Here is a 28000-nt window from a genome sequence, read left to right on the forward strand (position 1 = left end):
CAAGGGCACTGTATCAAATACAGGTAGAATAACTTTTCAAAGGTAACCAAAAAGTGTGTCTAAAGAGTACAGGCAAGTCTAGAGTCAATGCTAGTTTGTTTTCTTGTTGCATTCTGTGAAAAATTAACTTACAGATAAATAGCTCAAGGTTCACTGGAATCGCAAAGCTAGCACGCACATTCTGACAGTTGTATGGTGGCAACCCCAAATCCTATTAATTTCTCAACAGAAACAAAACTTTTATCGGAGAAAAATAAATACTGCTCATAATGCATAAGTGAAGCTAATATTGTCATCCAATAGATGGCACTGTCGAGTGTTTCCAGAAAAAAACGTATTTGACAGAAAGGCGCTAATCCAGATGATTTGAATTTAAATCGGCTCTCTAATACTGTAGTGACATTTTTTCAAAACGTTCAATATATATAAAGAGGAGGGCTTACCGACACCCTTTAAAAGCAATGCAGACTTAATAAAGCTAAAAAAATAACGAAGCGGAGCTATGATGCATTTCTTAACGGGTCATTTCAGAGACTGAAAGAAGAGCAACATAAGTACAGTATTTGAAAAGTGTATAATATGTGGCCCTTGTCGTTAGTGGATTATGCAGTTCACAGTAATTGGGGGAGCTGAAGTGTATTTCAGGACCATCCACATTGGAGCAGATAACGCGAGAGAATCGCAGAGCTTACAGCAAACACGCATTTAAGAGCAGGTGTCTCAAAAAAAGAACAGGTGTCTCGACTAGGTAACCCGCACTTAAGATTGCCTGCAATTGTACGAGGCACGTGCGACCACATTTTGCTATTCTTTTTAAGTCATATGTGGTATGTTTGAAATGCTGAAGACGGAAGTTCTGCCATCCGTGATAAAGTAAAAGTGGATAAGTTTTGAAGCCAGGAGAGCTGGGCCGATTCAGGCAGAAGGCACTGTGCTCCGCCAGAGTCACACCGTATAGGAAAGGCTGCAAGTTTCACGCGCCGCTGGCTGCCGATGAACTCGCATTGTTCAGGGTGTCCGGTTCCAACCCTGACACGCCTCTGTAATCACATGATAGGAGAATGGGAGAAGGACTTCTCTCTTGAATTATGGCGACAGCAACTATCTGTGGGACTCGGGCTGAGCTGTTGTGTCAAAGTGACAAGTCGAGGAGCCGCACCGCGAACGCACAAGAAGGCGAAGAAGTGCGGAAAGTGGAACTTTGATCGGACTCTCGCATCTGCGCTGATCCATTTACCAGTAGCACGACTGCCAGTCAGAAAAGGTTAGTGCGTTCAAACTTGTCATACCTTCGGTTTGTGAAGTTCTCTTGCTTCCTGTCGCATCGTTTTGCTCCTAAAGTGCGTGACGCCTGTACAGGTGCTTGGCGCCTCAGTGACTGCTAGGTGGGACTTGCCGAGGCTAAAAATGTGACTTTTACAAATAATCTGTAGAGACAACAAATCGGATTCCAATTCTGCATGAAGACCTTCTATTATAAAACGCACGCGCACACTTCCCTATTAGACTTTTTTATTTTATAAACTGGAATGCTTTTTTTTGAAGTTGTCAAGCCTTTAAAGGGGGTTAAAAAGTATACAGTATTGTCGAACGCAAGAAAAGTGAAAGAAGGAAGTACAATATACTGTAATATAACTGGTCAACTGGCCGAAACCCACCATGGCCGCACTGGATTTAAGGCACTCACTGGACTAACTGTCCAGTGCATTGCAGCGCCACGAATTAAGCAGACCTGGTTTGTTATTGTCGTATAATAGTTTTAAGGTGAATCTCCGTTTCAATTGTATTTTAATGCAGTGGGTTATGTAAAATGTTTTTTGTTTAATTTAAAATAAACAGTAGATCAGCTTTAGAAAATTATTACTGTGACATTTCCCCCATCCATTATCAAATCTTCTTAATACATTTAAGGTGCAGGTTGGAGTAAAATCCTGGACTGATTTCTGGAAAATGTAATTCAACGTTAAGTAATATGGCAGAACATTCTTAAATCCACTTGATTCAATTTGGGGTCACAGGGTGCCAGTGCCTATCCTAGCAGCACTGTGGGGGGTGTACATAATGTGAATCTCCTGTTCCACCACATCGCAAAGGTGCTCAATTGGATTTAGATCTGGGAACTGTGGAGGCCTTTTGAGTACAGTGAACTCATTGTCATGTTCAAGAAACCAGTTTCAGATGATTTGAGCGTTTTGACATGGCGCGTTATCCAGCTGGAAGTAGCTATCAGGAGATGGATACGCTGTGGTCATAAAGGGATGGACATGGTCAACAACAATACTCTGGTTGTCTGTGACATTTAAACGATGGTCAGTCAGTACCAAGGGGTCCAATGTGTGCCAAGAAAATATCCCCCATTGCATAACACCACCAGCACCACCACTACCAGCCTGAACCATTGATACAAGGCAAGAAGGATCCATACTTTATGTAGTTGACGCCAATTACTGACCGTACCAACTGAATGTTGCAGAACAAATTGAGACTCCTCATACCAGGCAACATTTTTACAGTCTTCAGTTGTCCAATTTTGATGAGCCTGAGTGAATTGTAGCCTCAGTTGCCCATTCTTAGCTGACAGGAGTGGCATCCAATGTGGTCTCCTGCTTCTGTAGCCCATCTGCCTGAAGGTTAGACATATTGTGTGTTCTGAGATGCTCTTCTGCATACCTTGGTTGTAACGAGTGGTTATTTACTGTTGCCTTTCTATCAGCTCAAACCAGTCTGGCCATTCTTCTCTGACTTCTGTCATCAACAAGGCATTTTTGTCCAGAGAATTGCCACTCACTGGATATTTTCCCTTTTTCGTACCATTGTCTGCAAACCCTAGAGATGGTTGTGTGTGAAACTCACAGTAGATCAACAGTTTCTGAAATACTGCCAGGTTCAGTCACCTAAATCAACTTTCTTCTCCATTCTGATGATCAGTTTGAACTTCAGCAGGTAGTCTCAACAATATCTACAATATTTGACACTCTTAAGGCTGCTTAGTTAAATTCAGGTGCATAGAGTAATTGACCAAATTGAATAGTTCAGGGAATTCTACTAAAAAAGGCAGAACTATACTGCTAATGGAATGACACTTTGAAAATGAACTAACTGCTGTTGGTCATCTATCCATCAACTTTCAGACCCTATTAATCCGTTTTATAGTCACAGGGGGCCAGAACATATGCTGGACACAAGGAAGAAAGCAACATTTGACTCTGCGTGGGCATATACTGTAAAAAATAGTATGGTACATATAACTTGACAATTACTGTATTTGCTAATAATATATCCCATCTGGAGACACTTTGACTTTTCTAGATGTCCATTTTCTATATAGTCTTCTCATTTGTATTACAGATATATTATTGTATTGATGTATTATTATTGTGTTTTACCAAATTAAAGAACTTCATTTATTTACAGTTTTGCAAACAATCATGTATTTTATGTCGATATACAGTGGTGTGAAAAACTATTTGCCCCCTTCCCGATTTCTTATTCTTTTGCATGTTTGTCACACAAAATGTTTCTGATCATCAAACACATTTAACCATTAGTCAAATATAACACAAGTAAACACAAAATGCAGTTTTTAAATGATGGGTTTTATTATTTAGGGAGAAAAAAAAATCCAAACCTACATGGCCCTGTGTGAAAAAGTAATTGCCCCCTGAACCTAATAACTGGTTGGGCCACCCTTAGCAGCAATAACTGCAATCAAGCGTTTGCGATAACTTGTAATGAGTCTTTTACAGCGCTCTGGAGGAATTTTGGCCCACTCATCTTTGCAGAATTGTTGTAATTCAGCTTTATTTGAGGGTTTTCTAGCATGAACCGCCTTTTTAAGGTCATGCCATAGCATCTCAATTGGATTCAGGTCAGGACTTTGACTAGGCCACTCCAAAGTCTTCATTTTGTTTTTCTTCAGCCATTCAGAGGTGGATTTGCTGGTGTGTTTTGGGTCATTGTCCTGTTGCAGCACCCAAGATCGCTTCAGCTTGAGTTGACGAACAGATGGCGGACATTCTCCTTCAGGGTTTTTTGGTAGACAGTAGAATTCATGGTTCCATCTATCACAGCAAGCCTTCCAGGTCCTGAAGCAGCAAAACAACCCCAGACCATCACACTACCACCACCATATTTTACTGTTGGTATGATGTTCTTTTCTGAAATGCTGTGTTCCTTTTACGCCAGATGTAACGGACATTTGCCTTCCAAAAAGTTCAACTTTTGTCTCATCAGTCCACAAGGTATTTTCCTAAAAGTCTTGGCAATCATTGAGATGTTTCTTAGCAAAATTGAGACGAGCCCTAATGTTCTTTTTGCTTAACAGTGGTTTGTGTCTTGGAAATCTGCCATGCAGGCCGTTTTGCCCAGTCTCTTTCTTATGGTGGAGTTGTGAACACTGACCTTAATTGAGGCAAGTGAGGCCTGCAGTTCTTTAGACGTTGTCCTGGGGTCTTTTGTGACCTCTCGGATGAGTCGTCTCTGTGCTCTTGGGGTCATTTTGGTCGGCCGGCCACTCCTGGGAAGGTTCACCACTGTTCCATGTTTTTGCCATTTGTAGATAATGGCTCTCACTGTGGTTCACTGGAGTCCCAAAGCTTTAGAAATGGCTTTATAACCTTTACCAGACTGATAGATCTCAATTACTTCTGTTCTCATTTGTTCCTGAATTTCTTTGGATCTTGGCATGATGTCTAGCTTTTGAGGTGCTTTTGGTCTACTTCTCTGTGTCAGGCAGCTCCTATTGAAGTGATTTCTTGATTGAAACAGGTGTGGCAGTAATCAGGCCTGGGGGGGGCTACGGAAATTGAACTCAGGTGTGATACACCACAGTTAGGTGATTTTTGAACAAGGGGGCAATTACTTTTTCACACAGGGCCATGTAGGTTTGGATTTTTTCTCCCTAAATAATAAAAACCCATCATTTAAAAACTGCATTTTGTGTTTACTTGTGTTATATTTGACTAATGGTTAAATGTGTTTGATGATCAGAAACATTTTGTGTGACAAACATGCAAAAGAATAAGAAATCAGGAAGGGGCAAATAGTTTTTCACACCACTGTAGGCTACAACTCAGTAAAAGTAAATGGCAACAAACAAAAGGTAGATATTTGTGTCGTAAAAAGGGCCTTGCATTACAAGATCTAGATGTTTGGAAATGTGTTAAGGGCAGATTTTGCACAAATGTTAGAATGTTTTTCTTTGCTCAAACAATCATCAACACGTGGAATGGCTTACCAAGTAATGTAGTAGAAAGTAGGACTTTATAGACTTTCAAATCTCATGTTATTTTGGAGAAGCTAAGTAAGTGAGATGCATTGTTGCTTGTTAGACTGAATGTCCTATTCTTGTCACAGTTGTTCTAGTAATGAGAATGTTTCACAATAAAAAGCTGGATATGCGTCAGGAGAGTGGAGCTTCCATGAAGCAACATAGTCCTGGAGGAGATTAGAGAGATATGGTGCTGTAAGGTCATTGAGAGGATTATATGAACAGAAGGATATTGAACTGTTTTTTTTTTGTTTGTTTTGAGTGGGAATTCTGGTATTAAGAGTATTTGTAAAGTCATACTGTAAAGTTTTTACAGTAGTCTACAGTCATCTGTCATAGACTCGTAATAGATTCAAAATGTTATTTAAAATGAATTACCTTTAAGTATGAGATGCCATTACAGCCTGCTATATTTATTAAAAAAAAATCTTCATTCCTTTTTTAGGCAGTCATTTCATAAAAGTAGTTTGGAATCAGACTAGTAAAATTAATTGAACTTTTACCATTTATTTGTGACTGCCATTTCAGTGCCACACCACATGTGAGATTTTATACTTTTGATGTTAATGCAAAATCCTTCCCATTGATCTTTTATGAAATGTGAGTGACTGAATAGAAAATAAACAATATAGATATAGTACTGTGTTAATATTTTTATTAGTAAATTCTTACCACTTCTACTTTTCTCTAATGTATTAATATGGTAAAGTGCAGTGTATGTGGACAATTATTTTGTTGAACAGTATCTAACAATGTCAGTTGTAGCTAAGGTTTTCACAATTCAGTCTAATTATTACCAATAGTAAGACCAAATACGTTTATGTATTGTCCATGCTCATCAATCTCAAACGTATAGAGATTTAATGACATCAAGTTAAGTAATAGTCTGTAAATTTAAAGACGCAATAGTTTTATGTCTCTTCTGTTACTACAGTGGTTCTGCTATTTTGGAAGTCTGGTTTATCTGCTTCATTCCTAAGAATTTAAAATCATTATTTAAAATTAAACTCATGTTTATTTATTGTTCTAAATACATTGATTAATCTCAGCAGCAGAAAAGAAGAAATTTTCTCCATTTGTCTATGTAAATCTTGACCATGATTTGCATGTATAAAATTTTTTTGAGTATAGGGATGTCTTTGTATAATTTTAAAAAATTCTTTGCAGACAAGCTGCTCATTGTTACTTATTTTTTTATTTCTGGAGGTCATACATGTATTGTAAGTAGGAATAATATTGACTTTCCAAATTCAAGGAAAATGTTGATAACAAAAAATACGCTTTTGTAATATTACTTAAATTTTTAATATTTAGTTCTCAATGGAGGTGCTCAGTAACACAGCTAGAAGCCTGATTTTTTGTTCATTTTAATTGCTACACAATAAGACATTTCCCAACCACTAAGATAACAAATGAAGAACTTAGATCAGCATCCTTACAACATTCACAGAAAAAGTAGTATTGTTATTTACTGTATTATATTAACCTAACATTTGCCCTAACCTTTCAATATAAATGTAAGTCTGCTAATTCGTCGGTTGTTAAAAAGATGTGAAATAAATATTTTATTTCCAACTTTTGCTTTTAACATTTAGAAATGTACAGTATTGCACGGATTAAGTGGGAAGAAGGGTGTCAAGTGATTGATCGTTTTATTTGATATTCTTTCTTGCTATTTTTCATTTTAGCAAGATGGATTTTGTGTTTTTTCAGAAATCTAATATTTGTTTTTTCTGGCTCCAGTTAAATGAAATATGCACAGTTTTAGAATATAAAAATTTAAGAAGTGGATCAAGATACATAAAAGTCTGTGTAATAGCTTATAGTTTTGGTTTTTAGAGTCCTAAAAGCACACTTGGGTAAAATTATTTATTTGAAACTTAATTTGGTAAATAAAAATCAGATATTTTCAATTACTTACTCAATTATGAAATCAAATAAAAACAAACACAAGCTTATTATTTGGTATTTGGTGAAACCTTTGCTGGTCAATAGAAGTCATCCATCCATTTTTTTGGTCTGAACCTATCATTTAAAGGCAGATATGTTTCATTAGCAGAAGTGAAGATCAACACCACGCTTTAAAAAACCATATTGTGGAGAGCAGGTTTGGAATCTGGGATGACAAATGTTTTACCTATGAACATAGTCTCTAAACAAATATTGCATTTGAATTTGGTGATCAAAAATTTCGGTGCACATCTTTCACCATTGTGTAAGGTTGTACTCCAAACACATCAATACAGAAGAGATGAAATGGGTGCACCACCCATTTAATCCTACTGTAATGAGCACTTGATGGCAAGCTTAAAGTTAAAGCTGAAGAGCAAGTGGTAGAATCCTTTTGCAAACAGACACTGAAAATCTAATTCACAGAGCAACTGTTGCAGGGGTTGTGGCTACCTGTTACAACAGAACAGTTCACAAAACTCACCAACTAACTCCTGCAAATATCATTGCCGTTCCCCCAACTTATCTTTGCGAGGCAACATTCTCTACTATGATTGCAATAAAGGCAATGTATCAGGCAGACCAAGGTTATTATCATTAACAAAAACTGTAAACAACTGAAAAAGGATTTTCAAACTAAACTGTGTTTAAATTGCATAACTGACCTGAAATTAAATGAGTAGAAATGAGAATTGTAGTAGTCCATTATTAAAACGTAGCATGGAAAGCCCTGAGTCAAAGCATTTGGAAATTGACATAAAAGTCACCCAATTAATTTGCCTTATGCCTGCCCATTGCAAACATTATTTGTATAAAATTTGGCAGTGAGTAGTTTGAAGTAACTAGTTTGTGAAACGCAGCGAATCAAATCTCAGTGCTCAATGACCAAATAGTGTAACAAATAACCCTGATTTGAGGAGGAAAGCCCTTAGGTCTGGTCTGAGTTTGAAATGTTGAATCAGAGAAGAGCCATACATATGGCAGTTTAGAATGAGTTATGTTCACCATCAAGTTTACAAAGTTTATAAGAATTTGAATATTTTGAAAAATAGTACTGCTTTTAATCACATTGATATGTGAAGTATAACTGGTTTGAAGACAGTATAGCAGGAAAAGCCAATTTTTGCAAAATAATACAAATACACATAAGTGTGCTAAATAATATAAGATGACGGTGTGTTAGATTATAACCTGTAAATCCAACACCACCCCACCCCACCCCACCCTTTTTTTTGGTGGTTAAATGCTTTTTACAGTGATGTAGTATTTTCTTTTATTGCTTGCAACTTTTGTGTCCCTTGTTTTGATTTCTACCTCGTACCTAATGCTGCCAAGTTAAGCTATGGTGGATTAGGCAGATTCAATCATGAATGGGTGGATGGATGGAAAAAATGGAGAACAAAATGTATGAATGTTTCTGGCCGATAGTTATTTTTACAAGAAGTCCAGAGTGCAACTCTGCTTTTTGACATTATGCAAATATAGAGTTGTGACATGTCTCATCTTGTCTTTTATTTTGAAGCCATTTTTCCTGACGAAGGTCACAGTGGTAGGAGTCCAAGCAGGCCAGCCAAGAACTCTCTGTCCCCAGCTACAGATTCTCTCCATCTGGGGAGTTCCCAGGTGTCCCCAGGTTAGCCGAGATATATAATACCTCCAGCGTGTCCTGGATCTGTGCAGGGTCTCAGCCCAGTGAGATGTGCCTGGAGGAACTTTAGGGGAAACCTTCAAGGAGGCATCTTTACAACATGCCCAGACAACCTGAACTGGCTTACTTCTCAATGTGAAGTAGGAGAGACTGTGAGGCTCTCCCATATTGTTGCGTTAAACACCTTATCATTAAGTGTCAGCCCTGGTAACAAACCTAATTTCTACTGTTTGTGCTCGCAGTATCATTCTATTAGTCATTACAGCTCATGATCATAAGTGAGGACCGGTAAAGAGTTTTGTCTTTAGACTCCATACCAGCTTTACCACCATTGCCTGGTACAGAGACTGATGAACAGCTGCTACAACTCCAATCCACTTGTTGATTTCACATTCTCTTTTTCCATCGCTTCTGAACAAGACCCTAAGACACTTGAACCTATCTGCTAAGAGCAGTTTTTCAAGAGAGAACCATGACCTCAGACTTAGAGGTGTTGATCTGTATCCCAACCGTTTTACTCTTGGGTGCATGCCAAAGGTTACAGTCTGATGAGGCAAAGAGGATATCATCATCATCATATGCATAAAGCAACAGTGTTACCCCTAGCCTAATACTTGGTAACTAGACACCCTCATATCCTTGGCTGCACCTTGACAAATCCTGCTTGTAAAACACATAAATCAGAGAAGTGACAAGACATAGCCATGATGAAGCCCTACATCCACAGTGAACAAATTCAATGTAGCACCCAAGTATTAGACATAGCTCTCATTGCATTCATACAGGGAACGAATAGCATGCAAGAGCGACCGTGTTACTCCATATTCTTGCATCATCTCCCACAACACATGATGAGTGACACAGCCGTAAGCTTTTTCCAAATGGGTTATCATACTCCATTGCACTCTCCAGCAACTTCACCAGGGTGAGCAGCAGGCCTGGACATAGCCCACATTATTCATCTTGTATCTTTAACGCATTTGCAGTTGGAACATACTCTCTGGTCACCCTTCTCAAATATGGGGACCACCACACCAGTATACCATTCCAAGGGTAATTTGCATGCCTTCCATACGATATTGAATAGATCTGCACCCAACAATGTGCAGCACTTTCAACATCTCCAGTCGGATTGTATTATCCACCCCAGCAGCCTTACTATCAGTAAGTCCGTGGACCACTGTAGTGACTTCAGTAACTTTAAATGGACCTTCCTCCCTTCCAGGACATGTCCAAACCTGCCTCCTGGTAGGATGGCATGTTCACTGTGTTGAAGAGTTCCTCAGTGTGTTCCTTCCACTGCTTTCAGAAAAGGTCAGCACCACTCTATCCTTGCTTAACACCGTCTGAGTAAGATCACACTTTCCCCTCCTGAGGCATCATATACAGTTTGTCAGAGCAGCTTTGATGGCCTCTGCAGACTCCTTCAATGCTTGAGCACAACAACTTTCCTATTAACCTGTCTATACCGTTTTAGGCGATCCCACAGGGAGTGTTCCTTTGACAGGTTGCTGCCTAGGGTTGCTGCCATGAGATGCCCCAACTGCCTTTTCACCATTGCTTTCTGCATCCACTTTCACAGCTGAGGTTTTGAACAGGGTCCATTCAAACGCTGTGTCATCGACTCGACTCTACTCCGCAAATGGGTGAAATTATTTTGGAGGTGTTATTTGAACTCCTCATGATTGTAAGCCTCAGGCAGACATTTCAAGGACACTCTAACTGTTTCTCTATGCTTTCCAAGTCTATCTGGTCTATGCCTCTTGCTTCAAATCCAACTTGCTACCAAGTGGTGATCACTTGACTTTTCTGCCAATCTCTTAATTTTAGTGTCCAAAACTTCATCTAGTTGTATGCAAAATGCCATTTAAAAATTCATGGTTAAGCTGCCTAAGCAATTTTTTGTTTAATGTCTGGTTATGGGCAACATATAGCTGGTTGTAAATGGGAAGGTACTACTGGGGAATAACTTGGGTATGTGACTTTAACAAGAGGAAGTGCGTTATCAATGTAGGGATTCAAAGTTAAGGTGCTTAGTTAAAATGAAAAAGCTTAATGAATTTTAAAAAACTTAAAGTACTTTAATAAAGATATCAATAAAGAAGCTGATGATCATGACATCCTGAAAAAAACAAAACTACAAAAAGGAGCTAAAATGACAGGGTACATTGTTCAGCAAAGTTTAATCCTGTCTCTGCAGAACGCTACCGTCTGATCACCTCAGTTGATTGAGCACAAAACCAGGCAAAGTACATCGGCACAGCTGTTTATTGAAACTCTATTATGTTGACACCTTTCTTAAAATGGTCATAAGAAAAAAGTATAAATTTGGCAGCAAAACCAGTCCCACTTAGTCTTCTGTGGATATATCTACATGTTTCTAAGAGCCTTTTATGTACTGTAGGTACAGCATGCATTTCTTAATCTTCATTAAACAGGCATTTTTAAATGAAAACTAATCTGAAGTGATTCTCTTAAAACAAAAACAAATTTTTAGAAGTCAGCATCAAATATAAACAGTGGTGAAAAGTTCATAGGAGTAAACTAAGCTGATAATAGTACAGAAGTAAAAACTACAGTAAAACATCAGTTATAGTCAATTTTCCATGTGTGAATCATCCAAACCATCAATTATCTGAACTAGTACAATACAGTCTCCTGTGACCTTGATGCCCCATTATCTATTTTACTATTGTCCTTTGTGAGCACAGGAGTGTGGTAGGAGGGAGCAGTTAGCTATCACATAGTCTGCTGCGAGACACAGTAGTGAAAGGTTATTGCTAGGGTTTTGCGACAATTCTAGCCCTGCGGGGCATCCTGAGACTTCACGGGATGAAAATTTTTGGCCATAGCAAAACTAGCATAACAGACTTGTAGCATACGTGTCTACTTGGGAAAGCATGTTTTAAATCTTGATCTGCTGAAAAAGCATTTTGTAGTTAATAGATTACCAGAGAAAAGCTGAATTTATGTGAGGCTTTTGAGGTTAAGACATGCAAAATCAGTGACTTTTTACCCTTGCGCCAGTGAAGAGATTTGGACCGACTTTAAAGATAGAAGTGGCAAGACAAACTGATTCCATAAATGCAGTACAGACACATTGTTTACTGGCAAATTCCATTCAGTCTGTTTCTGAGTAGATAGGTCATATCTTTGGTCAGTACTTAAACAACCTTCCTTAAGACTGTGAAAGATAAACAAGAGCTAAGAGTTAGAGAAGATTGACTTAAGAGTTTGGAGTGAGAGACTGGTTAAAATCTACTAAAAGGTAAAAAAAAAAGTGATGTTTGTCCCAGTATTTAGGCATGCTGCATTTTGTTTACTCGGTTAAAGTAAAAAAGCATAGCCATTAAAAAAAAAACTGTAGATTAGCTACTATCTCTAGGTGTAGTATATAATTACAGATGAGGTCAGCATTAGATTTTAGTAAATGATTTGTTGACATTTTCCACTGGCGTTAAATCAATAAATCAGACATATGGTCTTCCTGTCAAATTTTTGATAAGCATTGCCTTTGTAAAAGATTTATATTACTCTGTGGCACTGAGCGGAAAGGAAACACATGGCAAATGGCAAATGACATGCAAAATTTTTGGTTAGGTGTTTTGTAAGTTGAAGATGTGTTTAGTTGATATACTGTATCAGTTATTCACATTTTTTTTTTTTGTTACCCCCGCACCAACTAGTGGCCTAGAAAACAAATGAACTATGTGTTTTACAAAAAGAAAATTGTGGGTTCAGTGTATTATAGGTAAGGAATCTACAAAAGTGAGTGGATAAGGTACTTAGCCAGAGAGAGTTAAAATAACAATCTAGCTGGATAATTGCCCAAGACTGGTGGCCCATAGGTGCTAACAATACTATCAATTCTGAAGGAAGGTTGTTGTCCACTCTATGTTATTTACTTTTGGATAATAGTGACTTTTTAAATGTACCAAAGGACTATTTTTAATGGGACTGCAGGAGTATATGATTCATGTATTCATTACATGTGTGCATGTTAACATTTGATGAAAGAATGATGGAACAAATAATGATCTGTAACATGGTAGTAATTGGTTGTCTGCTGGAGATATGAAAGCAATTGCATCACCCAAGACATCCCTCATCGGTTTTGTGTTCTTTTTTGCAATTTCTTATTTTAATCGGGAATGGTATGGAGCTATAGTACAAATATAAGGAAACCTATCCTTTTGTACAGTTCAGGAAAAGTTTCAGCATGTGTAGTCTGGCTTATAATTACTGTACAACAGTAAGATCTGAATCTTTTTTTCTAAAGATCTGCTTCTGTAATGATTAATTTTTAACCTGAATAATGAAAAAAGTGTTTAGATAGATAGTACAACAGCAAGAAATATTCATGGTTTAGGTCCTGTAAACTGTTTATATAAAAATGGACCCAATTTTGATATGGTGAGCCACACAGTTCAATGTCAAGATCAATGCTCTTCTTGGTTTACAGTATGTACTACCTTTTATAGATATAATTCGAAAATATTGTTGTCAATTTAACTTGCACAGATAACACTCATACTCTGTATCCATCCCTGTGTAGTCATACACTGTATCAGCTATTATGTACAGTACTGTATATGGTTTTAAGTACTAGAAAAGTAGCCAACCCCATGTTAAATTGTCTGAAAATTAAAAATGTGCTTGCTGTAAAATTATAACAAGTTGCAACAAATCAGTCACAACAAAAAAGGTTGGTTAAAAAAAGAAATAACACAGGAAGGAGTCTGTTTTATAAATGTTCCAAAATAATTAAATAATTGGGAGCTGAGAAGTAAACACAATAAACGACTATACTTCCAAGTGGATGGAATAAGTGAAGTAGATGGTTTGTGGAAACCCATATTTAGGAGGAAAATTGTCTTAGCGATATTCACTTGTCGTGTTCTCAGATGCCACTTCCATAGTTCATTAATATTAACTTCAAGACCACCACTGTCAGCCAAGAATAGAAAGCTGAATCTGCAGTGGGCACAGGCTCAACAAAACTGGACAGCTGAAGACTGGAGAAATGTAGCCTGGTTTGATTAAATGTTGATTTCTCCTGAGGCACATATATGGTAGGGTTGGAATTTGGCACCAACATCATTAATCCATGCAACCAACTTACCTTGTTTCAACAGTCTAGCCTGGTGGTGTGGTGTAACGATGAAGGATAAGTTTTGTTAGCACACATTGACACTATTTGAGGTTTGTTGCTGACCGTTTGCATCCTTCCATGGCCACAATTTACCCATTTTCTAATGGCTACTTCAGCATAATAATGCAGCATGTCTCAAAACAAATGTCATCTCAAACTAGTTTCGTGAACATGGCAGTGAGTTCAGTGTTTTTCCATGGCTTTTGCTGTCACTGGTTCTGAATCCAACAGGACATCCTTGTGATGTGGTAGAACAGGAGATTCACAGCATAAATGTGCAGCTGACAAATCTGCAGAAATTACGTGATGAAATTATGTCAACATGGACCAGAATCTCAACAGAATGTTTCTAACATATTGTGGAATACACCACACAAAGAATTGAGGCTATTTTGAGTTAATAAGCTGCTCAGTGTATATTGCTGAGAAGTAGTACTAATGTACGGAAGAATCCTATGGTAAAGTACACATTTTCTTTTAACATTACAACTGATCAAATAATAGAAGCTGAAGTTAAGTTTACCAGAACCACCAGGGTTTCATAAACTTGTCTACTAACTCATCCACTGATGCAAAAAAGTATTAAGTCAGTCATGACACTACCTGTATCTTCATCTTTTGTTAGTTGGGTATGCAAATGTAAAATTGGAGCAATGCAGATATCTTAATACTTAAGTTGATGAAGAAGTATCAGAAAAAGCTAGTGATGAGACCCTAATATACTGCTGTAATGGAAATTACTTTCCTTTCATAGGTAAAAAATTAAATAAAGAGGCAAGCTGAAATTGTTGTTCCAGTATGCTGTGATTACCTATGGAACATTATTCATGCCAAAATTAAATACAATCCAGAGTGTTAACTACATTTAAATGTAAAATATATACAAATAATTTATTTCATTATGGCATTGTTTTATTGTGTCAAAATTAAAAACATATCAACCTTTTGATTGATTGCTTTTGACTATGGCAATCAATTTTCGTGTCAGTGTGAAATGCATTATAAAAATGCATTGCATTTTAATTCATGTAAATAGATGGAATGTCATAACCAGAAGCAAAGCAGACGTATTGCATTTCAATTCAGCACCATGTTTCAAATATGCCAAAACCAAATGTAATGAAATGACCAATCAGCTTCAAGAGGTGGGGCAAGGGGCATCAACAGTTGGGGAAAGAGGCATTCCACTTCCAAGCACTTGAGCATAATGTCATCAATGTGGAGCGATTAACCGAAATAGCAAAATGTATGTTATAGGTCTTGCTGAAAAAGTTTACTCATATATATTCTAAAGTTGTATCTTGTTATACATGTTACATTAAGTAGTGCGATGAAATTTTCAAGGTGTGGGTTGTTAGTGATTTCAACTAAATACTGAATACAGTGATACATTTGTTACCAACACCAATCTTCTTTTCTTCATAGCTTTTAATTCATACCCATAGATTTTTTTTCTTTTTTCAGTGTCAAGCTGTACTTCTTGTAATGAAGGTGTGTATAATGTGCAGAATCTTCATTAATTATTATTGAAAGGCAAAGTTAAATATATGTTAATAAAATAACATTTGCCTTGGGAAGACTGCAATAGAATGACAGTATTTATATTTGGTATGATAGGGTTATCAGATTTGCAAACATTGTCTGTGCCGTCATTGTTTTTATTGTATTATATAGTTTATGGTACAGTATTTATGGTCGTAATTTAGATTTAAATTCCATGTCAAGCAGTTCATAGTGTTTATGTTATGTAATTTTTTTATTTAGCTTTCTCTATTTATTTAGTCAGCTATTGCTAAGATTCTTGCAATGCTGTGTTTTGCCTTTGTCTAAGACAGATTTTTATGGACTCTTAAATCTTTCTAGAAGAACTCTACTTTAATTAGGACCTGAAAAATAGCCATGAACTGCAGTCCCATGCAATACTGTTATGCTTTGTTTAAATGTTATCTGACATTTGCTCTGCCAAATAATTCACACTTCATTGCACTCTTCCCAAATGATATTTTTATGCCTTTTCATGAGTAGCCTCCTGTGCGTCAGAACTGCCATATCTGATTTTAGCAGGTGAGCATGTATATCTGTAGGCGTTTGTTGTGTAGACACAGTTTTGTACATCTGATACTTGAATGTAAATGCTCCCTTAAAATTTGTTTAATTTCACATGATTATTAGAATGTTAAGGGGCATAGTTGTCTTTTTCTTGTGTTTGTTTATAAAGGCTGATAGTTTATTCACTGTTATGGTTTGTAACTTTGTTTTTATCCAGTTCTTTCTTGTCTTGCCAATATTACAAATACACATCATGGTTTAATTTCAGTTTGTAGTTCTCACTTATGTTTTATTCATTATCTTCTGTAATGTTACTGTGCAGTTTTTGTAAAATGTTTAACAATGACTTAATAATTATTTAGCTTACATTGTTTTTTATTCCTAGACAGGAATATTGTCCCTCTGATTGTTTGTTTGCTTTTAAAATAAGTGGGTAAGCTGCATTTAGTGATGACAGAGAATGCAATATATAGAACTTGAGGAGAATATACAGACAAAGAAAACATGAAAGGTAATTAAAACCAAAAAAAAAAGAAAACTCAAGTTATGGGTATTCTAGACTGGGCAGGGTTTCTAAATGGAAACCCAAATCATATTTTGCTGAGAATATGCTAAAGAAGTTTTTAAGGCTGGCAGAAAAGTATTGCCTAAAAGGTAGTATGCAATGCATGCCCTTTTTTTGTAAACATAAGGCTTTTAACTACTATATATAAACATAAAGCTATGGCCTTTACAGTAAATAAAGCAACATTCTTTTGAACCTTTTCTTCTTGCATTTAATTATATTGATTTGAGCATCATTTTAATGGAGTTTATATTTAGCATTGATTTTATTTAAATAATAAAATAGCTGGAGAAAAAAGTGGACCATAGAGGAAGGACTTGTACTGAAAATATCTCTTTATGCTTATGATATGGTGCTTTATATCTCAGGCTCATACTCATCTACACATATTCAATTTACTAGGTGAATTTCAGGAGATCTCTGGCATGTTTTTTTTCTCAAGTGAATTATTTTGCACAATAGAACACTTTTTGCTGATGTTTTGATAATTTGATGGAAATATGAAAAAACATGTTAAAAGATCCTCCTTGCCTTAGGCAGAATAATTAATACCATTAGAATGAATATCCCCAAAGCTCATATGTCTCCTTTAAGAACTATAACTCCAGGACAGGCTTATACAGCTAGTATATATATATGTATATATACAGTACCCCAAGGAGATGCGGTCGCACCTCCAAAACCCTCTCTTAAACGAGAGCTTCGCAGTTTCTGGCGGCGTCCTCGCTTCTCGCACTGTTTGTGATGCTTCAAGTGCCCCGTTGGCTCCTGGGAGAGTGGAAATCAATGCAAATGAGTGTGTTCGGCACCATCGAAGCAAAACTCTCTTTGTAAATTGCGTATCACGACTACTTACTGTCCCTTAAGATGAGTTCAGGTCACTAAAACCCTGCAACATTCAAGGTTGATTTTGTGATTAATTCTTTAAAGAAGATGGAGGGTTTACATCTTAGAAGATGTACCGACCTCTTCATGTTAAATTTTGGACTTGGGAATTGTTTGGACCTTCTGCCCGTTAAGCACGGTGCCAGTATCGCATAGAAAATGTAATTTATATACCAAAGCTGTCATATAGCGCCTTTCACAAGGGATCTGCTACTGGCACCACTGCTACTGCAACTACATTTAAGCTGCTACTTACCTGTTGTGTTATAGCACCTTTAAAATGTACTTTACCCGAAAGCACTCCAGTACTGCTCAATGTATCTTTACTTCTTACATGTTAATGTTTTGCTGTTTAATAATTTATACACTACATTTTATTTTTTTCCCTTGCACTCAGTGAGCGAAGCCACTGGGTAATCAGCTAGTGTATATATACAGTGCATCTGGAAAGTATTCACAATGCATCACTTTTTCCACATTTTGTTATGTTACAGCCTTATTTGAAAATAGATTAAATATACTTTTTTCCTCAGATCTCTACACGCAACAACCCATAATGACAACATGAAAAAAGTTTACTTGAGGTTTTTGCAAATTTATTAAAAACAAAAAAAACTGAGAAATCACATGTACATAAGTATTTACAGCCTTTGCTCAATACTTTGTCGATGCACCTTTGGCAGCAATTACAGCCTCAAGTCTTTTTGAATATGATGCCACAAGCTTGGCACACCTATCCTTGGCCAGTTTCGCCCATTCCTCTTTTCAGCACGTCTCAAGCTCCATCAGGTTGGATGGGAAGCATTGGTGGACAACCATTTTAAGATCTCTCCAGAGATGTTCAATTGGATTCAAGTCTGGGCTCTGGCTGGGCCACTCAAGGACATTCACAGAGTTGTCCTGAAGCCACTCCTTTGATATATTGGCTCTGTGCTTAGAGTCATTGTCCTGCTGAAAGATGAACCGTCACCCCAGTCTGAGGTCAAGAGCGCTCTGGAGCAGGTTTTCATCCAGGATGTCTCTGTATATTGCAGCAGTCATCTTTCCCTTTATTCTGACTAGTCTCCCAGTTCCTGCCGCTGAAAAACATCCCCACAGCATGATGCTGCCACCACCATGCTTCACTGTAGGTATGGTACTGGCCCAGTGATGAGCGGTGCCTGGTTTCCTCCAAACGTGACGACTGGTATTCACACGAAGAGTTCAATTTTTGTCTCATCACACCAGAGAATTTTGTTTCTCATGGTCTGAGAGTCCTTCAGGTGCCTTTTGGCAAACTCCAGGCGGGCTGCCATGTGCCTTTTACTAAGGAGTGGCTTCCTTCTGGCCACTCTACCATACAGGCCTGATTGGTGGATTGCTGCAGAGATGCTTGTCCTTCTGGAAGGTTCTCCTCTCTCCACAGAGGACCTCTGGAGCTCTGACAGAGTGACCATCGGGTTCTTGGTCATCTCCCTGACTAAGGCCCTTTTCCCCCGATCGCTCAGTTTAGATGGCCGGCCAGCTCTAGGAAGAGTCCTGGTGGTTTCGAACTTCTTCCACTTAGGGATGATAGAGGCCACTGTGCTCATTGGGACCAAAGCAGCAGAAATTTTTCTGCAACCTTCCATTGATTTGTGCCTCGAGACCATCCTTTCTCGGAGGTCTACAGACATTTCCTTTGACTTCATGCTTGGTTTGTGCTCTGACATGAACTGTCAACTGTGAGACCTTATATAGACAGGTGTGTGCCTTTCCAAATTATTTCCAATCAATTAAATTTACCACAGGTGGACTCCAATTAAGCTGCAGAAACATCTCAAGGATGAGCAGGGGAAACAGGATGCACCTGAGCTCAATTTTAAGCTTCATGGTAAAGACTGTGAATATTTATGTACATGTGCTGTCTCAATTTTTTTATTTTTTAATAAATTTGCAAAAATCTCAAGTAAACTTTTTTCACGTTGTCATTATAGTGTATAGTATAGTGTGTGTAGAATTCTGAGGAAAAAATGAATTTAATGTAACATAACAAAATGTGGAAAAAGTGATGCTCTGTGAATACTTTCCGGATGCACTGTATATATATATATATATATATATATATATATATATATATATATATATATATATATATATATATATATATATATGTATGTATGTATGTATGTATGTATGTATGTATGAGAGAGAGAGAGAGAGAGAGAGCAGATATAATATTTATAAGCGAGGTTCTGTTGCCTTGGCGGTTTTGTTTTGCCGATGTGTGTGCCTGCGTTGTCTATCAGCGGCTAAGCGAGTTTCTCTGTCCTCGGAGGTTTCGTTTTGTCAGTGTACTTGCCTCACTTGTGTACTAGCAGCTAAGCAAGTTTCTCTTTTGTCAGCGGCTTCACTTTGGCGACAGAGTCGCTTTCTTTGAGCGTCATGCTGTAGCCTCACACTTCCGGGCTTCCTCGCACTTCTGGGCTGGACAGACAGACACACACACTTCCTTTTATAGGGCACCTGGAAGGAGTCTAGGTGCCCTACGAGTTCCTTCTGGCTACACTTCTGAGCGTGGTGGAAGTGCTTCCAAATAAGGCCTGCAAACGTCCAGGCGCCCCCTGGCAGTGGCCATGGTTCCCAGCAGGGTTGAGCTTCCATGCTCTTAACTTTTGGCCCCACTGGTATATATGTGTGTGTGTGTGTGTATATGTGTATATATGTTGTCAAAGAATAGACAAAGAACTACAAAAAGTTTTGAGACTGCCTCATTTATACTTGAACCTGGGTGCAAAATGGTAAATTGACTGCACAATTGTGTACAGGTTGGAGTCCAAAATAGAACTGACTTAGCTGAGGCAAAGATTGTGGTTTTAAGGAAGGACGAGGAAGTGATGTCGTCGGGACTGGAAGTGATGTCATCGTGACCAGGCAGAATATCCTGTAACTGGTCTGCAGTAAAAAGAGAGAAAGGATTATCACACTCGACACCCCCTGGTCTGGCATAGAATTACCTTCATTTGAGCCCTTAAGCTGCCTCCTATGTGCACGTGTGTGACAAGGCCCCCCCCCCTCAGCCTCTACCCATCGGGTTGGGTGCTCCTGACTGAGAGTTTGTGAACCCGAGAAAGAGAATCAATGTTGGCATGGAGGGAGTAAAGAAATGAAAACTTGTAAGGCTGTAGATCAAGAAACCACCTGGTGACCCACGGATTCAACTCCTTGTGTAGAGTCATCCACTGTAACGGTGCATGATCCAAAACCAGGGTGAATTCCCAGCCCAAGAAGTAATACCTCAGCTGCATAGTCACCCATTTAATCACCAAGGCGTCCCTCTCCACCACCACCTACCTGGTTTCTTGTCCCAGCAGTTTGCGACTCAGGAACATGGCAGGGTATTCATCACTGTTGATGTTCTGGCTCAGCACAGCACCAAGACCTGCATCCAAAGTGTTCATCTGGAGAATGAAAGGTAAAGAAAAGTTAGGAGCTTTCAATACTGGTGCTGATGTAAGGGCCTGCTTCAAGACACCAAATGCAGCATCTGCCGTAACAGTCCATACCTCATTGTTCGAGGCCTACTTCTTTGTCAGATCAGTCAAGGGTGCCACTCTCTCAGAAAATCGGGGTACTGGTGGTAGTAACCCACTAAGCTGAGAATGGCTTGGAATTGCTGCTTGGTTCTCGGACTGGGCCATTTCAAAATGGCATCCACTTTGGAGCACTGTGGTTTCACAGTACCCTGGCCCACTGTGTAGCCTTAATTTTTGGCTTTGTCCAACCCAAAGAAAGTTGGTCTCATCCGTTACAGGAGATGAACATCTGAAGCGGAGTTCTGTCAGCAGCGGTTTTATTTTTTCTCTTATTTCTTATTATCCTGAGGTATCCTGTATTTACCCAACCGGAGGAGTTTGTATTACAGTATATAGACATGAGCAACAAGAAAGGGGGTCAGACAGAAATGGAAAAGAAATCTTAAACTACATCCAAGTCTAGACAGGCATTAAGTCCAAGTTCAAGATACGGCCTTTCAGAGACAGACCTGGAACAGACAAGCAAAAGCACAGACTCCCCAGGACCGCGGCATCTTCTTCAACCAAGAGCGAAAATGGGAGCAAATGTGCAAGTGATGCAGGTCAGATAGCTCGCCGATTCCAGAAGATCACTTGAAACTGGAAATGGCCTTGCAGTCCGCTCTTTCATCTACTCCCTGCGAGTTGGGAGCACCGGCTGTAATAGGGATTGCTACTTCACCTGTGGAGCATGAAAACTGAAACGATCTGTCTAAACTGAAGGTAATAATCACTACAATGGTCACGGCCATAAATGAGCTCAAGAAAGACATTCAGAAAGATACAAAGAAAGAAATAAATGGTTTGCTTAAGACAAGCGAGAAGCTGTAGGTGAAGCTGTGCAGGATAATAAAGACTTGGAGAAATGTGTATATAATCGCTTTGATGCAGCCTTTAACACTAGAATTACCAGAGCCTACGAAAAAACTCATAGATCCGTCTCCCCTTGTATCGCTTCTTAAATCTGTTCACACCTCTACGCCAGCGTCTTTTGTCATCTAAATGTGTTGATAATGACAAGCTGCAAGCAGCCAGCTTTTCCATCCCCCCACCGGCTTAGAATGTGCATGAACTTCTCCCAGCTCATGCCTTGATTGATTATCTGGGAGTGAAGTGGAGTTTTAGAGTGGAAATAATAAATTGTTATTTGGAACACACACATTTCATGTGTGCTCCATTTCTACAGTAATCTGTGTAAACACATTGTTAAAACAGAAACTATGAAATGTGTGAATCCTGAAGTCCAAACATCAAATAAACACTTTCACAAAAGGTTCAAGAACGATACAATAGCTTCCTTGGCGTACTATTAAGATCTGGTGACTCAGAGAGCAGCAGCCTTGCTATGCCTCAGACACTCGAGTTCGATTCCATGCTGGAGAGAAATTTTTTTTTTTAACCTTCGTCGCTCTGCCTGAACTCTTTGTCTATCTATATAGTAATTTTATTATTATATAGCAGCTTCCCTGTCTGGCCATCATATAGTGCCTTTCCTTCCTGTCTATGTATATATCTATCCCCTTAACTGTTTTTTTATATATCTATTATACAGTGCCTATGGGGTGCCAAACAGGCAATTATAATGATTTTCGGAATATATAAAGTCATTCCTGAATATATAAAGTCAAAACTTGAATATATAAAGTCAGCGTCAGAATATATAAAGTCATTACCGAATATATAAAGTCAGTGTTGGAATATATAAAGTCATTCCTGAATATATAAAGTCAGAGTTAGAATATATAAAGTTATTACCGAATATATGAAGTCATTACCGAATATATACAGTCAGCGTCGGAATATATAATCTCATTCCGGAATATATAAATTTAAAATCAGATTATATTGATATTGATTGAAACGACTCAGGCACATTTTTAGTAAACTCAATGAGTTCCTAATACAACGTAATGAACTAAGTTAACAAAAATATCTTTAGAAAAACATAAGTAAAACCCACTGTTCAGTTAATTCATTCAAAATGATGTATGTGCCCGGCATTTTGAACGCTATATTTATTTATTCTTTTTGTATGGGCGCATTTTTGGACGAAGCTCACAAGCCCAATCGACTCTGAGTGGCTTCTGTCGAAGTTTACCTTTCACTAGTACGAGTGAAATGACAAGCATGGAAATTTTATTGATTCGGGAATCTATACTAATAAAAGGGAAAGCCCTCACTCACTCACTGACTGACTCACTCACTCACTCACTCACTGACTCATCACTAACTCTCCAACTTCCCGTGTAGGTAGAAGGCTGAAATTTGGCAGGCTCATTCCTTACAGCTTACTTACAAAAGTTGGGCAGGTTTCATTTCTAAATTCTACGTGTAATGGTCATAACTGGAAGCTATTTTTCTCCATATACTGTAATGGAGTTGAGCTGGATGGCCGTGGGGGGCGGAGTTTCGTGTGACATCATCACGCCTCCCACGTAATCACGTGAACTGACTATCAACGCAGTACGTAGAAAACCAGGAGGAGTTTAAAAAAGCGCTGAAGAAAACATGCATTATATAATTGAGAAGGGAGCAAAACAATAAGAAGCGAGCGACTGACATATACAACCATATTCATGAGTGCTGCTACTTCGGAAACAAAGCACGGTGTAAACCTAAAGTTTAAATTATGTTCATAGACAGGCTGCCGCTGGCCTTTGTAATTTAGTGCCTGCCCATATAAGGCCGTCCGTCAGCGGCAATCCAATAGAAACACTGCCGCTAAATATTCACGGGTGAAGGACTGTGCTTATGCAGAGGAAGATGAGATGGTCAGGGTGGTGTTTGACACAAACTCAGCGAAACTTAGCTAACATTACATACAGCCGTGGACATCACACGAGATGGCACCAGCACAGCTGGTAAACTTCGATGCAAGAACACCAAGCGGCTCACGTGAACTGACGCAGTGCACAGACAAAAAGCAACAGTTCCAAAGAGTGCTTAACAAAAACACATTACACAATTGAGACGGCAGCAAAAAAATATGAAGCGTCTGATACATACAAACATATTCATAAGTGCAGCTACTGCGGAAACAAAGCACACGGTGGAAAAAGTCAGTGTCCCGCTAAAGGAAGACAGTGTAAAAAAAAAACCCGTGCATGCAGTGTGTCACATCTCAGATAAAGAGGAAGACGAGCTTTTATTGATACAGTAAGAAATAAATCGATGAATGAAACCTCTTATCTTTTCAACGATTGACAAACACTGAATGTAACTTGAACACAACACATCGTACAAATACGACCCTGATTGAAAGAAATAATGATAACCAAATCCTTGATGACAGCAACACTCAATAACACTCACAAAACAATTACTGTATATTGACAATCATGTTACGTTATTTTTAAAATGTTCCCTTTTCTTCTATAACACACTATTTCTCTGCTGCGAATCTATTTATATACCCCAATCTACATACTCTCAAATAGACAAGCCACACGCTGTGGCGTAATTGTAGAGGCTTCGCCTCTAGCGCCGACATCCGAGATTCGATTCCTGAGAGATGATGCACTAAGTATGTACGCGCGCTTACCGATTCATTTTACCCTCGCATCTCCTTGGTTTGGGACGTATGAAAAAATATGCGGTTAACGCAGAATCATGTTACGTTAATTTTAAAATGTTTCCTTTTCTTAGCACAAGCACAGCTGAGAAGCTTCAATGCATGTTCTCCATAACAAAAAATAACGCATTTAATCAAACTTTCAATTCCAAGCAAAGGGGAACTTTTGTCAATGCATGATTTCCTGGTACATCGATTACACTGATGCACAAATCACAACTACAAAAATGTTAGAGTCGGAATTAAAGCGCGTTCCTACGACTAATCGGAGGAAAAATTCATTTCAAAAGACTACCTGAGCGAAGCCTTGATAAAAGCATGGTTTTGTGCACACTGAAAAGCAAGCAAAATTAGATGCATTACAGAAAGCGGACTTTGTGGCTCTTACTGGGGATCATTGGACTTCCGTGACCGTTAGTAATTCTAATTACATGTAATTACAAAATGTTCAATGATCACACTGTTTTAGCCTAATGTACAAAATAATTTTATTTTTAATTTTAATTTTTAGGTTACTCAGAGTTTAAAGATTCAGTTGGTCAAATTACCTTTTATGTTTCTGACTTATTTTTTTAAGAAGAAAAACTGTACTTTATGTTGAAATTTTGGTTATTATTATTTAAAGACAATACCATTCTGAAAATGTACTTAAAGTACTTAAAATACCACTTTATTTTTAAGTCTGCCCAATTTTAACCAGGGATGATATTTTTGTTTCTGTTTTGAATTCAAATGCAGTTTAAAAGCATTTTTTTTTCAGAAATTAAAAGAGCTTGAGTTACAATATTCGTGTCCATGTCTTATTATTTGATTCTGTTGCCCACTAAAACCCTTTTAAATAAAAAAAACATTAGCAATTTGGGGCAAATTTACGTGTTGCTGATTACATACGATTAATCAAGATTAATTATTACACAGCCTCTAATTAATTGGATTAATTTTTTTAATCGAGTCCCACCCCTAATATATATGTAGATTTGTATATATATGTGTATATACAGTATATATGAAGATATGTATATGTGTATATATGTATATATATGTGTTTATGTATATGTGTATATATATATATATATATGATGTGTATAAATATGTTTATATATGTGTGTGTGTCTGTGCTATATATATATATATATATATGTATATATAAATATATATATATGACAACAACACTCATATCAATGACAAAACAATTACATTAACAATCATCTTACGTTATTTTTAAAATGTTTCCTTTTCTTTTTCATAACTTCTTTAACACACTACTTCTCCACTGCAAAGCGCGGGTATTCTGCTATATTTTTATATATTCCAATGCTAACTTTATGTATTCAAAAATGAGTTTATATATTCCGATGCTTGTAACAGCGCAAGTACAGACGCAAACCAAGTATAATCGAAAGTCCCTAGGTTCAATTCACTCCTATATTTGCCATTTTCAGTAGTAAGCTGCTCTTTTTGTTAATATTATACAGTACACACATACACTTGGTTTGCGTCTGTACTTGCGCTGTTACTTAGAGTCAGATCGGGGGTACATGTGCATTGTGCAGCAGGATCAACGCACATGTTGATCTTTTTTTTCTTTCAGTACATGTGCCTTCTCTGTTTATTTATATATCTAGTGACTGCTCTGCCTGTCTGTCTCTCTCTTACGCAGTACTCTGTCTGTGTGTTATGGATCTTAAAAATAACAGTTATAAGGAAACTTGTTCATGTTAATTGCAGTCTAAATTGTTAAGAAATATTTTAAAAGGAGCATCCCACATGAAAATATAACAATCTCATTAACTGACAGTGCATACCAATTTATACATTTTATGTCTGTTTGAGGTTAAAAAGAAAAAAATAACACTTTCTCCCCAACGGGGAATTGAACTGGTATCTCTGAGAAACGGCAAGCCTACTGCCCTCTGAGTCAGCAAATCTTACCACTAAGCCACGGAAGCTGTTGTAGTGTTCTTGAACCTTTTGTGAAACTGTTTATTTGATGTAACATTTATTACTAAAATATGAAAAAGTTTCTGTTTTAACAATGTGTTTACACAGATTACTGTAGAAACGGAACACACATGAAATGCGTGTGTTCCAAATAACGATCTATTATTTCTGCTCTAAAACTCCACTTCACTCCCAGATAATCAATCAAGACACGAGCTGGAAGAAGTTTGTGCATCTTATAAGTCAGTGGAGGGATGGAATAGCCAGCTGCTTGCAGCTTGTCTTTATTTATTTACAGGACAAAGGATGCTGGCAGAGAGGTGTGATGGGATTTAAGGTATGCCGGATCTACAAGTTTTTTCGTAGGCTCTGGTAATTCTAGTGTTAAAGGTATGCTGGAAAACAATTGAGGAACACACTCAGGAAAATACGTCTAAACTGAGAGCATTTGCCAATCAACTGGAAGATACAACAACAACGACAACCTTTATTTATATAGCACATATTCATACAAATAATGTAGCTGAAAGTGCTTTACATGATGAAGTAAAAGAGAAATAAAAGACAAAGTAAGAATTAGAATAAGACAACACTAATTAACATAGAATAAGAGTAAGGTCCAATGGCCAGGGAGGACAGGAAAAAAAAAAAACAAACTCCAGACAGCTGGAAAGAAAAAAATGAATTCTGAAGAGGTTCCAGGCCATGAGACCACCCAGCCCCCTCTGGGCATTCTACCTAACATAGATGAAACAGTCCTCTTTGTATTTAGGGTTCTTGTGGAAGGACTTGATGATAATGGTCATGTAAATTTCTGGCTTTTAATCCATCAATGTAGGAACATCACAGTGCTTTGATTAGGTGGTGGTGGCACATTTCGCCACCACAGAAAACCGGGAAAAGAAACAGAAGAGAGAGAGGTTAGTAATGCATTTTAGAGCCACCATGAATAGTTATTATAATGAATTGAATATACAGAGTATCAGGATTAAATGAAGGTGAAGTTATCAGAAAGCCATGTTAAAGTAATGTTTTTTCAGAAAGTTTTTTAAAGTGTTTTTTCCGGTGTGAAGTGTGAATTCCTATTGGCAGGCTATTCCAGATTTTAGGTGCATAACAGCAGAAGGCTGCCTCACCACATCTTTTTGCTCTTGGAATTCTAAGCAGACACTCATTTCAGGATCTAAGGTTATTATTTGGAATATAAGGTGTCAGACATTCTAATATATAAGAGGGAGCAAGATTATTTAAGGCTTTGTAAACCAGATGTTAAGCAGACTTTCAAGACTCAAATTGAAACAGCCGAACATTTAGCATCTACCGCTGATGGAAAAGCAACAGCTGCGACTTCCGAATGGCAAAAACACGGACACAGACTTGCTGCTCTGGAAAATGGATGCAGAAGGAATAATATTAGAATTGGAGAAACATTTCTTT

At 37.9% G+C, this 28000-nt stretch overlaps 1 protein-coding gene across 9 annotated transcripts in view; it reads left to right on the forward strand.

Annotated features, from left to right (window-relative positions):
* The first annotated feature begins 989 nt into the window (after positions 1-989).
* The window catches only part of ppfibp2b (PPFIA binding protein 2b), a 291180-nt gene continuing 264169 nt past the window's right edge, over positions 990-28000 (forward strand). For 3 of the 9 annotated variants that reach the window (XM_039749800.1, XM_039749811.1, XM_039749806.1), the window contains exon 1: positions 992-1264. The gene's annotated coding sequence lies outside the window, so the exon portion shown is untranslated. Of the gene's footprint in view, positions 1265-28000 lie in introns of all 9 variants that reach the window. The other 6 variants (XM_039749799.1, XM_039749816.1, XM_039749823.1 and 3 more) reach the window with 4 other exon arrangements.

Source organism: Polypterus senegalus, chromosome 1 (genome assembly GCF_016835505.1).
Source record: "Polypterus senegalus isolate Bchr_013 chromosome 1, ASM1683550v1, whole genome shotgun sequence".
Lineage (NCBI taxonomy): Eukaryota > Metazoa > Chordata > Cladistia > Polypteriformes > Polypteridae > Polypterus > Polypterus senegalus.